Raw genomic sequence first — 14,344 nt, 5'->3', positions numbered from 1 at the left:
AGGAAGAAGAAAAATTCTCAGTACCCCCACCATGAAGGAAAAGGAAGTGGAAAAACACTAAGATTCTTGCCATCTTCAGAATAGGAACAGCAAATGCTGGCAAAAATATGAGACATAAGAAGCTGTGTTATACTGTAAAAAGTGCAACAAATCTGGAAAGCATTTGGAAATTCATCAGAAAACAACATAGAACTAACTTACGATCCAGCAATACCATTCTTAGGCATCTATCCAGAATACTACAAGACAGGATACAGTAATGACACTTATACATCCAAGTTCATTGTATTATACATTAGAGCCATGTTACACAAACAGCCCAGATGCTCTACAATGGAATAGTAGATCAAGAAAATTGGGTACACACATGCAAAAGAATTTTACTCATCTTTCAGAATGAAAGGTAATCTATTGAAAATATACTGTGTTCTCTTATTAAATAGGACCATAGATTATTACATATTTAAGTAACTGAAGAAAGTATCCTGTGGCAATGTAAACATTAATTGCAAAGGCATTTATATTTGAAGTTAACAATGCAATGTCTAAAAATGACATGCTGTAAGGTAACAGTTAAAATGGCCTATATACAAAGAGATAATAAATTAATAATTTCTTGAGCTAGAAGGAATGAAAAATATTTCTTAAACTATCATGTGAAGCTGAGCACTTGAAGCTCATTCCAGTAATCCTAGCTACTCAGGAGTCTGAGATACAGACATACATATAGATATAAATATAGATGTAAGTATAGAGAGGTATCTATATCTTGTTGGCCAACAGGGTGTTATAATCTACTCTGCAGAAGATATCAGCACATAAATTTGTTAAAGCTTTTATGGTATTTTTGGTTTTGTTTTTATATTTGTCAGTCATGGGACTTGAACTCTGACTTGGGCACTGTCCATAAGGTCTTCCGCTTAAGGCTAGAGCTCTATCACTTTGAGCACATCTCCACTTCTGCTTTTCTAGAAATGAATTGGAGATAAGAGATTCAAAGACTTTTGGGCCTGGGTTAGCTTTGAACCATGATCCTCAAATCTCAGCCTCCTGAGTAGCTTGGATTGCAGACATGATCCACCAGCTCCCAGCTGTTGTAGCTTTTTATTACCCCCCCAAAAATATGTTTTAAAATTATTGCTTTTCCGCCTTTTGGATAAAATCTAGTGTGGTATCTGGCCTTATCTCTTTAATGTCTGATAAGTCCTCTATCCACGGACAATACTTGAAATGGATTTTTGGACCTAGCATTTGAAATAGGAGCTTGCTAGATCTGCTGTAGGAATTGCAGTACCTCCAGGAACAGTGCAAAAAAAAAATACTAGTTACTCATCCACTATAGTGATATAATGATAATGATGAAATTGATATTTATTAGAAATAAAAGTTGCTTAGGTACTTAGAGATCTTAAAACATGTTAAAACAAAATGAACTGTCATTATTTCAAATCTACTCAATAAAATTTAAACACTATGAAAATTATCGGTTTCCACAGAATATCTTGTATATAATAGATATTTACATGTTTGTGACTTCAATACAACAAGATTGAATTCTGAGATTTCTTCTTTTGTCTGGAGTCTGAGCTACCCTAAACTGAAAGTTAATCTTCTCTGACTAACCAGCTGGTAGGCATTTTCAGTTCTGAGATTCATATGTTTTTTTTTGTCTCCATTATTCAACTCTGTTGTTCTGACTTAAAAACAGCACCAAAGGAAGCATGGCTATCTTTCAACAGGAAGTAATTCTCAGAAACTAGCAGTAGATTGGACTGACCCTGTGGAAAGCACTTGGTTTCAATTCCTATTTCAGATGATGCTCTGTTTCAGGCTTTTGCACACTTTCAACCTTGTACTACATTTACAAGAGCTAGATTCATAGGTCACCACATTGAAGTCACTGGTATGTTCTTTAGGATCACTTGAATGTTTAAGGGAAATACAGTGACTTATAGCTTCTGTTGGAAGCTATAAGAGATGTGGTGTGGATATGACAAATGTCTGAATGTAGTTTAATAAATGCATATATTTCTCTAATTTTTCTATGAAATAGAATTATATTTCAGCCTCAATTGGTATAAAATTATGTAGATATAAAAGAAACCTGGATTTAAGAATCTCTGCTGTAACCTTTGGTTCTCCAAACCTCATTAATATGCAACTGACTATAGCAAAGCCCACTCCCCAAAAAACACTTGTCTACTTTGCATATCTATTTCACTAATTTTAACTTCAATCCAAAAAATCAACAAGGAAGTCTTTTAGTATGTGTCTTATTAAGAAAGGCATTCATGAAAGACCACAGAATCAAAGAGTAAAAAGAACAAAGAACAGTTGAGGGTATTGCATAAATCAATCTGATTTATTAAAGAGATTAAGGAAAAATTCAACAAAGTGATAGAGGAAGAAAGCAGAGAATATAGAACTAAAAGCACCAGATCCATGTGCCAAAGCATGTCCAGGAAAACCAAGATACTTAAGTCTGTACTTGACAGATGATGCTGGATTAGTTGCATGAGTCAATCCATGAAAAGAACTGCATACGAAAGGACAGGTTTAGAATAAATTATTCTAGAAATGGAAATCAATTGACAAGCTTTGTGAAGGCTGACATTTAGTTTAAAATTGGAAATCAGAGTAAACATATATAAGAATTGTGGAGTCATGGGAGATGTAATCAAGGGAAAAAAGATGCAAAATAAAAATCAAAACTAGTGAGATGCATGCCACTGTCAAACAATATCCTAATGAATCTTTATGGAAACACATTTACTTATCAAGTGTGAATTTGGTAAGTGGTAAGTTCTTTCAGTCTTGAGGCTGAGCTGTTTGACCCAGGTTCATGGAACCACTGGATTAAAGTCACAGGCACGTTTTTAGAGGTATGTTACAAATTTAGAAGTACTGGTTCATAAGTTATAGAGTATTGCTGCTGAAATTTTAAATAGAATAAAAAGAAAATTCTGCTTAGTTTTTGGAAGAGGCAGACACTAATCTTGAGCAAGCCCCGTACTCTGAACAACTGATTTCCAGTTTCCTCTTGCTTAGAAAACCATGTTTTCTTTTCTACTTTGTGGACTAAATAAAATGGTAATAAAAATAACTTCAAAGAGTTACTGAGTTTAAAAGCTTTAGGCACTAGAGACAGATGGAGATACTCACAATTCCAAAAACTCCAGGGGAGAGAATTATTACTTTATTTACAGTCCCTTATCTGATTTGGAGAAATCGGTGGTAGGTGATTACATAACATGCAATATAGCCATCTGGAAAACCAAGAGAAAAAAAAATGTTCTGCTGACAATCCCAAGTAGATTCATTTCACATGGACATAAAAATGGTAAATATCTACAACTAAGCTTTGATCTTAGTAAAACAAAACAGTTTCCTTTCTATATTTTTGTCCTGATTGAGTCCAGATTGTTGATTGCCTTCATAGAAAGTGTAAGTATGGGAATCCTTTTTTTTTTTTTTTTTAGAACTTGAGGTATGAGGTTTATTTCTTTTAATGAGAAAGAATGGCCATCAGTGGCTGTCATTTAAGATTGTAGCTAGTCGGAAGACAGAGATCAGAGGATCAGGGTTCTAGGTTAGCCTAGTCTGTTGGAAAGAAAATTATGCAATACCCAGTCACAAATGATTAATAATTAAAATATAATGAATGGCCGGGTGCAGTGGCTCATACCTTCTAACCCTAGCTTCTCAGGAGTCTGAGATCTGAAGATGGCAGTTCAAAGCCAGTCAGGCAATAAAGTCCATGAAATTCTTATCTCCATTTAACCACTAGAAAACTGGAAGTGGCACTGTGGCTCAAGGGGAAGGTAGTAGTAGCCTTGAGCTGGAAAGCTTAGGGACAACACCCAGGCCCAAGGGTAGGGTGGCAGTCTTGACCTGAAGAGCTCAGTGAGAGCGCCCAGGCCCAGAGTCCAAGCCTAAGGACTAACAACAACAAAAAAAAAACAATGTGGTAGTTCATATCTCATCAGTCTAGTAATGTGGGAAACTAAGATTTTTAAGGATCATGGTTGCCAGCTAGAATGGGCAGAAAACATTTAGGAGGCTCTCTTACAACAGAAAAATCCTGGTATGGAGGTACATGCTTGTTATCCTCTCTGTGGTAGGAAGTGAAAATAGGATTGTGCTCCAGGATGATATGGACAAAAAAATGAATCAGTGTCTCAAAACTGAGTAAATAAATCATTACATAAATAATAAATAAATAACAACTGAAAGTATAGCTCAAGCGTAAACTTTCTCTTTAGCAAGCACCAACTAATGAGTTTGAAGCCAGTATCACTACTAAATAATAATCTGAATAATAATGAGAATAAATCATAATCATGAGAAAGATGAGTAAAATATAAATGTGTAACCCAATGTATCTGTTAGAACAGAAAAGAAACTAGAGCTATGCAGGAAGCTTATATGTAGTAAAGAAAGAAAAACCCTATAAAACCCAGAACGAAAGATGTTTTTAAAACTTACTGAATGTTTTCAATGGTTACAGTATATTTTTTGTATTACTTTTCCTTTGTGATTTATGTTAGATTAGCAATTTGATAAAATTGCATTATAAAATACAAATGCTCACATCTCATTTATGTGCTGATCATACCTGTTTTTATTGTCCTGATTAATGAAAATTTGTCATTTTAAGTATAATAAATCCTTTCACACAAGAAAAATTTAGCAGTAAAATATAATATACGAGAGTAGCCTCAATTCTATGTTTGTGTGTGTTTTTTTATGTCAATACTTTGGCTTGAACCCCTGGGCAATTGGGGATGGATTTTTACTAATGAAGTCTTGTTGTTCTGTGTATGTTGATGCTAGGGAAGACTATACAATGATGCTCACAGGGTTAGTTGTATTTAAAAATTCATTTTTAATTAAAATATTTTCAACTAACACTGGTGTTTAGAGAATGTAACCCCCATCAAAACAGAACAGAAGCTCATGCATATAATCTTAGTTATTCAGGAGATGGATGACCGAAAATCTCTTACTCTTCCTTTATAATTCTTTTTTAACATAGCATTTAGAGAATAACAGAAAAGATGGTGGAAATTGCAGTAAAAATATCTCATGTTGGTCTTTCCTCCTACTGTTGGTCTTTAGTCCTAATTTACTAATGAAAATTCTGAATTTACCAAATGATAAAAGTTATCTATGCATTATTAGTAAGCTGAGTTTATTTTTACTTTGGTTCTAATGTTTCTCCCCACCTTTGGTCGTGGGGTTTGAACTCAGACTGTGTACTGTCCCTGAACTCTTCAACTCAAGGTTACCACCATACCCTTTGAGCCACAGCACCACTTCTGGTTTTCTAGTAGTTAATTGGAGATAAGAGTCTCTCTTTAGTCCCTGCGCTGGCTTTGAACTGAGATCCTCATATCTCGATCTCCTGAGTAGTTAGGGTTACAGGTGTGAACCACCATGCCTGGCTTCTAATTTATTTTTTAGTTATGTCATTTAGATTTTAGGCTTTTTTTGGTGCGATTATTTTTATTTTTATTTTGTTTTTGAGTAAAAGTTTAACATGGACCTTGCTAGTTGGACTTCTATCTTCTTGCCTACATCTGACCTAATAGCTAGGATTAAAATTGTGCACCATAACACTTGGCTTTCAATAATTTTTCTTTAATGCAAGGTTGCAAAAATGTGATATTGCTTAAAAATAATGTGTCATTTACTTTTTAATAACTATATAAGGAATTCCCTGACATTGGCATTTACAATGTTTAGGGGCTATAATCTCAGAATCACCGGCAAACAAAATCAACAAATGAGATTTCCTTGAACTTTGTACAGCAAAGAAAACAATCCACAGACTGAGGAGACTGCCATTAGAGGAAATGTTTACTAGCTATATTTTTGATAAAAGGTCCATTCCTAAAATATATAGAGACTTGAAAACATCCATAGCTATAACACAAATAACCTGATTTTAAAATGGAAAAAATAGCTGAACAATTTCTCAAAAGAAGGCTTCAAGTAGACAACTGTATTTGGAAAAATGCTCCATACAATAATCATATAAAAACTTCTTAAAGTTACTTTTATGAGAAATAAGATGTAGTCAATGCTTATGATGATATAGAAAAAAGGAAATCTATGTAGACTATGTAAACTAGGAAATCTATGAGACTGCAAGCTAATTCAGCCATTATTGAAAATGACATTAAAAGTATTTTTGTTTTGGTTTTTTTTTGTTTGTTTGTTTGTTTCATTTTTGTTTTTGCCAGTCCTGGAGCTTGAACTCCGGGCCTGAGCTCTGTCCTTGGGCTCTTGAACTTAGGGCCTGACCTCTGTCCTTGGGCTTTCACAAGGCTAAAACTTTACCACTTTAGCCATGGCACTATTTCCAGCTTTTTTTTTCTATGTATATGATATGGAGGAATTGAATCTGGGTTTTCATGCATGCTAGATAAGCAGTCTTAACACTAGGCCATTAAAGTTTCTTGAACACTTAAAATTGATCTACCATATCATCTTACAAATTCATTTGTAAGTATATATTCAAGGGAAAGTAATTTAGGATGTTGAAAAGTCTGCAAAGAAATCACTACATCTAAGTAACAACTTTATTCACAATAGCCAATAAATGAAATCAACCTAACTATTGTAAATATACTTGCAAAGGAAATAATGTCTTTGAAAGAAAGAAGGAAATCGCTGTAATTTGTAACAATATAGATACCAAAGAAAGGCGTTATATTATGTAAGTTAAGCATGAATAGAACCATACTTCATGGCCACATATTTGGGATCCAGAAAATTAAAACTCACAGGACTAAGGGCTTGAATGTAGTTGTCAGATTTTTGGGTATGGAAAAACAAGACAATGTGAAACTGCTGGCTAAGGCAAAAGCTTCAGTTTTTCTGGAGAAATGACCCACATGAATCTTTTGTATTACGTGATTTCCCATTGATTAGGTCTCCAATTTTCTTTCAATTATCATGAAATTCATTCTAGTCCAAAACAGTAAAGATCAGCATTGTTAATCACATCAAAAGTCAATAAATGAATTCATGCTAACTTAGTCTTTTCAATATATATACAAGGATTTTCTAAATTAAAAAGAAAATATATGTGAGAATTTACAATAAAACTCATGTAAATTGCCCTTACAATAAGAACGCAGGGACTGAAAATAAACCTTGAAACGGATTTAGAAACAAGAATATAATCGATTCACTTGGCTATTGGGTGATATAACTAAAACTTTCAAGTAAACAATGAGAACAAAGTACATTTTTAAACAATTATAATTACATATAATTACAAAAATTTGGAAGAATAATATATATGAGGAAGTGTGTGGTAACATGTAAACAAAGTTAACATAAAATCATTCTTCTCAAGATAAATCTTGAATTTTCAGTATTGTGTGGTCATGCACACTTCTTGATCTATCTTACTTATAGATTAACACATGTGCATTAATTTTCCTACATAGCTCTCATTTTACAATACTGTATTACAAACACTAGACAATCTAAAAATGCATTAGGAACCATTTTTAAAACAATGCAGAATTGTGATCAGAGACAAACATAATCTGTTGGGGCCTGAGGCCTGATTCTGGCTCAGCTGCAATTAAAGGGCTTTGTCCAGGCATTTGGTCTTTTGCATACCTCTCTTAAGGCTGTGTACGTGACTCGATTGAACCCCCTGCAGTTTCGCGGGTCTCGCAGCAGCTCAAGTCTCGCGCGCTTTCCTGCACCTGTCCTGCCCACTACCTGAAAGCCCCACCCAGACCCTTAGTGGTAGCACAGGGGCCCTCTTCCTATTGGCTAGCTTCCCAGTGCCCACCTTCTCCTACCCTAACAGTATGTAACTAATTGTCTGACGCAATAAAGGAGGAGAGCATCAGAGAGAACCAGAGATCAGCAGAGATTAGCAGAGAGATCTGATGCGCTTTCATGGTTAACACTGCTTCTGACTCAGCGTGGTTTTTTCTTCCCCGGTGATTGGGGGAGGGCTGGGTCTTCGACACTTACCATCTCGCTCGGCTCCCGGGGGACTACAGGCTGGCCCTGTGTGTCCCTCCCCGTTCCTGTGTTGCTGCCCCAGAGAGGAGCAACAATAATCTGCATTGAATCTTTTCTTTTTTTCATATATTTTTATTGTAATTAATAGAAGGGTTACATTATATTCACCAGATAGAAGGTGCATAACTTCACAAACACTGATACCCTTTCTCATAACATGGTCCCCATTTCCCTACCACTCCCCCCGCTCTTTTTTATTTCCCCCTTCTCTATCCAATTTCAAATAACCAATTAAGCACATATAACATATATCATATAACAAGGTGAAATATTGTAACAATATGATATAACGAAGGGATAGCAAAAGAGATGAGATAACATAGTATATTAAGGACAACAATTACTCATTATGTGGCTTTTGTTTCTTTATCCTGGAGGTCCTTACATTTAGTGTCATACTATTTGGTCTTATGTCTCTAGATTTTGTTCTATTGTAAATCTCTGCTAGGAGAGCCCAAGGTTTCTACTGAATTTGACAAATGAGGGAGACTCTTAGGCCTATGTTCCTTTGAGTCTGGCTTACTTCATTTAATATGATTTTTTCCAAGTCTTTCCATATCCTAACAAATGGGGCAATGTCATTCTTTCTGACAGCAGCATAGAATTCCATTGTGTACAAACAGCACATCTTGTTGATCCACTCATGAACTGAGGGACATCTGGGTTCGTTCCATATCTTTGCTATAGTAAAATGTACTGCAATGAAAATCATTGTGCTAGTGGATTTAGTATGTCCTGGTTCCTGGACAATTGGGTAAATGCCACGTAGTGGAATTACTGGGTCATAGGGGAGCTCTATGTTTAATCTTTTGAGGAACTGCCATAATGCTTTCCGTAGTGGGGTTTGCACTCCCACCTTTTTGTTTGTGGATTCTATGAATTCATCCATTTTTCTTTGAAAAACCTTTATTATGGCCTCCTTTATGGCTTCCCCTTTTTCACATATCACCTTGTTTATGGTTTCCTCTTGTTTAGCTATGGCTTCCTCCCTTATCTTTTCTTATGTTTTCACACTTTTCATTAATGATGTCTATCAATCGCATTTGTATAGCACTTGGAAGACTCTCCTCTAGATTTGCCACTGACTGCTCCATTGCCTGTTTATACTGGGTGGGAGATGCTATTCCTTGATTTGACATTTTTCTTGAGTTTCTTGTTCTGCCCATTTGAAAATGGGAGCAAGATTAATACTAAACAAGATTATATTTTTTCCAGATATAAACAACCTCAACCTTTTTAGCTGGCTTACAGTAGATGTTCACAATTTTAGATTGGTATTATCATTCTCTCTTTCTTTTTGTGCCCTTACATACAAATCTAATACAACCACAGAATACTGAACTATATATTTCAAAGGCAAAAATTATTTATTTTGAAAGACTTTACTATAAAGAAATTATAAATGCTACAAGATATAAATATATTAAACCTGATTTAAATATTATTCAATATTTATATTTTTTTTGCAGCCTTGGAGTTTCAACTTAGGGCCTGGGCACTGTCCTTGAACTTACTCTATCACTTGAGCACAGCACCAGTTCTGGCTTTTTCTGTGTATATGGTTCTCAGGAATTGAACTCTGGGCTTCCTGCATGCCAGACAAGCACTCTACCACGAGGCCTCACTCCAGGCCTCTAGTGTGTACACATTTAAATATCATATAATTTCCTATTCATATTTGTGATTTTAAATATTTAAAATAAAATGAAAATAGTAGAAATAGTAATCACCAAGCTTGTAGGTTGGGTACATGTAGCAGGATATGTGTGAGGATATATATGTATGTATATATGTATGCATATATAATCATTTAATATATGTCTGTTTATGTATGCAGTATGTATCTTATTGTTCTAGATGCAAATGAATGCTTATATAAATGACTGCTGACTTATGGAAATACCTGGCATTTAAGAAATCAAGAATCTGGAGGCAGAACATGGAGCCGAGACAATAGAGATGCTGCCTAGCCCTCTCCCACAAAAAGAGAGAACCAGGGAGTCCCACAAGCCAACTACCTTAAGAAATCCACAACAACAAACTCAAGAAGCAATGGAGAAGGACTCAAACTGGAAAAGAAATCCAGATAAAGCTCACATCCAACTTTCTCAAAGAATTCTGAACACGAGGACCCCTCCCCCACCCTTCACCGCCAGCTCCAAGCTGCAGAGGGCACCGGGCCTCGCAGCCCCGACCAGCACAGAAACCAGCATAGGACCGGGCCAGCAAGCCGCAGAAGCAGCAGAACCCAGGTGCAGAACCAGAACAGCAAGCAGCAGAACCCAGACGTGGACCACAGGTGGCGGCGGAGATCTGAGGGGAGTGAAAGACTCCCCAACACCGTGGAACACCCACAGATGAACACAGAGGAGTGAGTAGCCCAGAGGGTCCCCAAACCAATCAGGAAAGCAGAGCTGGTGCCAAGCTATAGAATTTAACTCAGACCCCTCCACTCCACCCGAGAAAGACCGCCAGGAGCAGGGGGGCAAGAAATTTAGAACCCTGTCCATTCCCTCAACAGCCCCCTCCCCCAGGCCATTGACTGGAGACTGACAGGCAGGCGGCGCAAAAAACCAGCACCCCACCAAAGGGGGCAGAGGTAACCCTGCTAGCACTCGCCCAACAGGATCCTCTCCCAGGCCTTTGCCCTGAGACTGACAGGCGGGCAGACACAAAAACCCAGCACCCAACCAAAGGGGGTGTGGGTGTCCCAGCTCCCACCCACCCAACAGGTTCCTCTCCCAGGCCACTGGGTCTGGAGAGTGGGGGGCGCTGAGACCCTGCCTTACAACAGCAGGTGGGGTATGTGGGAGTCTGGGAACCAGCATCTGTCCCACTCAAATCTTGAGCCAGGCACCCTCCAGCTGGGAATCCTGAGCAAGACAGCACCAAGGGGCCCCCCACAGTCACAGATTCCTGGCCAAAGCGGTGGAAACAAAGCAGGGATCTGAAGGGCCAACCAGTAGCCAAGCTCGCCTTCTGAGAACTGGAAAGGCACAGCTCCACCCTTGGAGACCACATCCTCAGCTGGGCCCCGCCCCTGGGAATAGAGAGGACACCAACTGGCCTCCCTGAGAGTCCCTGGAAACTCCCAAACTCCAGACCCTTGGCCGGGGGCCGCCCCTGAAAGCAGCGCAAGAAAACCAACCATCGGCCCAGCCCACTGAGACTGAAGCGGGCAGACCCATCCCATGGCCAACTGTGAGGCCACTGGTTTGGCTGAGACATAGTCGTACAGCAGCACACAGCCTCTGAGAACAGGCAGAACACCTACAAAAACTGCAAACTCTGACCTAGTCAGCAGAGGAATCAAGTTGGCTGAGAACCACCAGTCCCAATCCAAGTAAAGACCGCTACATCCCGGCCACAGAGCGAACTACAACAAGACTTCTCAATGCCAACAAGAGCACAAAGATGAATTACGACATACATAAATAATCAAAGTACCACACAAAGCTCAAAGGGAAACTAGAGCGAAGGGACGAGAGAGATGTCACCATCCTAAGAAATGACACCTGAAGAGACACGAAATATGACCCAAATCAAGGAGCTGATTTTGGAAATGAAGGCTGAATTCCAAAAACAAAAGCTAGAAATTTCCAAGGAACTCTTCAAATTCAAAAGAGAAGTGGAAGAAAAAGTTCAATACCTTCTTAGCAGACATGATTAGCTCAGTGTCCACACTTCAAGCAAAAATGGAGGCATTAAGCAGCAGATTGACTGAGATGGAGAATAGAACATCAGGAACGGAAGATAAAACACAAGAGCTGGAACAGAGAATCGCCACCTTGGAAAAATCAGTCAGAATCCACCAGAGAGAACTCCAGGAACTGGCAGATGCAGCAAAGACGTCTAATGTTTGCATAATAGGGATTGATGAGGGCGCAGAATTTCAGGACAAAGGAATGCAACCCTTATTCACCAAAATCATAGTGGAGAACTTCCCCAACCTCAAAAGGGAAAATACTCACATTGTTGAAGGTTTCAGGACTCCAAACAGGCAAGATCCTAGAAGGAACTCATCTAGACATATCATAGTAAAGACACTAGACCTGAATACCAAGGAATTGATCTTAAATGCTGCATAAACAAAGAAAGAGCTTTACTACAATGGGAAAAAAATTTGAATCACAGCAAACTCTAAATGCAAGAAAAGCTTGGAAAAACATCATTGATGTCCTGAAGACCTACAACTGCCAACCCAGACTGATATATCCAGCAAAACTAGCATTTACATTTGAAGGAGAAATAAGAATATTTCACTCCAAAGAGAAGCTTTATGAATACGTGCACACTAAACCAGCATTACAAAAATATTAATTAATCGAGAACAAATTGTAGAACATCAAGAACCCCCATATAATTTAGTGAATAAATATAATTCACTAAACACAAAAGCAGAAAAAAAAAGAGAGAGAAAGAAACTTAGAAGTAAAAGTAAATAATGACAATGAACACGGACCACTTCTCTATAATTTCCCTAAATCTGAATGGGCTGAACAATCCAATCAAAAGAAACAGAGCAGCAGACTGGATTAAGAAACACCGCCCATCCATATGTTGCCTCCAAGAGACACACCTCACTGCCAAAGACAGAAACAAATTCCAAGTGAAAGGATGGAAACGAATTTTCCACTCCAATGCACCGCGCAAAAAAGCAGGAGTAGCAATCTTAATCTCTGATAAAATTAACTTCTCAGTAAAATCAGTACATAAAGATAGAGACAGCCATTACATATTAGTAAAGGGTACAATCCATGCCCATAATATTACAGTTATAAACATTTACTCCCCCAACACGGGAGCACCCAAATTCGTCAAACAAACTCTCTCAGAATTACAGAACAAGATAGACTCAAACACAATCATGATGGGAGACCTCAATACACCACTCTCAACAAATGACAGATCAACTCAACAAAAGTTAAGCAAAGACACCATCGACTTAAACGACACTATAGCCCACCTGGGCTTAACAGACATACACAGAGTCTTCCACCCAAGGGCGAAACTTTTTACATTTTTCTCAGCAGCACATGGAGCACACTCCAAAATAGATCATAAAATAGTTCATACAGAAAACGTAAGCAGATACAAGAGCACTGATATAATCCCATGCATTCTATCACCATAGTGGAGTCAGACTAATTCTAAACAACGCAGTCAAAGTTAAAAAAAAAATTCAATCACGTAGAAACTGAACAACACACTTCTGAATAACTCCTGGGCAACAGATCAGATCAGAAATGAAATTAAAAACTTCCTTGAATGTAATGACAATCAAGAAACATCACAAAGGAACCTATGGGACACAGCAAAGGCAGTTCTAAGAGGCAAATTTATTGCACTAGGAGCCCATATTAAAAAGACAGAAGAAGAGCATGTAAATAACCTAAAAAAAACCCTAAAACACCTAGAGGAGCAAGAAAATGTTAACTCTAAAACAACTAGAAAGACAGATATAACAAAAATAAAATCAGAAATATCAGAGATTGAAATAAGATCTACTATACAAAAAATTGATAAATCAAAAAGTTGGTTCTTTGAAAGAGTCAACAAAATAGACAGACCCCTGGCAAGATTAATCAAAAAAAAGGAAAGGGGAGACTCAAATAATCAAGATTAGAGACCCCACGGGAACAATTACAACTGATTCCCAAGAAATTCAGTCCATAATGAATAGTTACTACCAGGACCTATATTCAAAGAAACAAGAAAATCTAGTGGAAATGGATGATTTCTGAAATAAATATAGGCTACCCACACTGAACAACGATGTGGTAAACAAATTGAACAAACCAATCTCTTACAATGAAATTGTGGAAGCAATCAGGGAAATGCCAACCAAAAAGAGCCCAGGTCCAGATGGATTCACTGCGGAATTCTACAAGACATTTAAAGATGAAATAACACCTATACTCTTGAAACTCTTCTGAGAAATAGAAACAGAAGGAGCAATATCAGACTCATTTTATGAAGCTAATATTACTCTCATCCCCAAACCAGGGAAAGACCCAACAAAAAAAGAAAACTACAGACCTATCTCTCTAATGAACACAGATGCAAAACGCCTCAATAAAATATTGGCCAACAGAATCCAGGAACAAATTTAAAAAATCATGCACTATGATCAAGTAGGCTTCATCCCACAGACGCAAGACTGATTTAACATTTGCAAATCAATCAATGTAATATATCACATCAGTAGAGCTAAGGATAAGAATCATATAATTTCTCTGGATGCAGAGAAGGCATTTGACAAAATACAACATCCATTCATATTGAAAGC

At 37.5% G+C, this 14,344-nt stretch overlaps 1 pseudogene; it reads left to right on the top strand.

Annotated features, from left to right (window-relative positions):
• The first annotated feature begins 1,136 nt into the window (after positions 1–1,136).
• LOC150048527 (U2 spliceosomal RNA) lies at positions 1,137–1,316 on the top strand (annotated as a pseudogene).
• The last annotated feature ends 13,028 nt before the right edge of the window (positions 1,317–14,344 follow it).

The sequence above is a fragment of the Megascapheus bottae genome, chromosome 21 (assembly GCF_031878675.1).
Source record: "Megascapheus bottae isolate mThoBot1 chromosome 21, mThoBot2.hap1, whole genome shotgun sequence".
Classification (NCBI taxonomy): Eukaryota; Metazoa; Chordata; class Mammalia; order Rodentia; family Geomyidae; genus Megascapheus; species Megascapheus bottae.
This window is presented reverse-complemented; position numbering and strand designations above follow the sequence as displayed.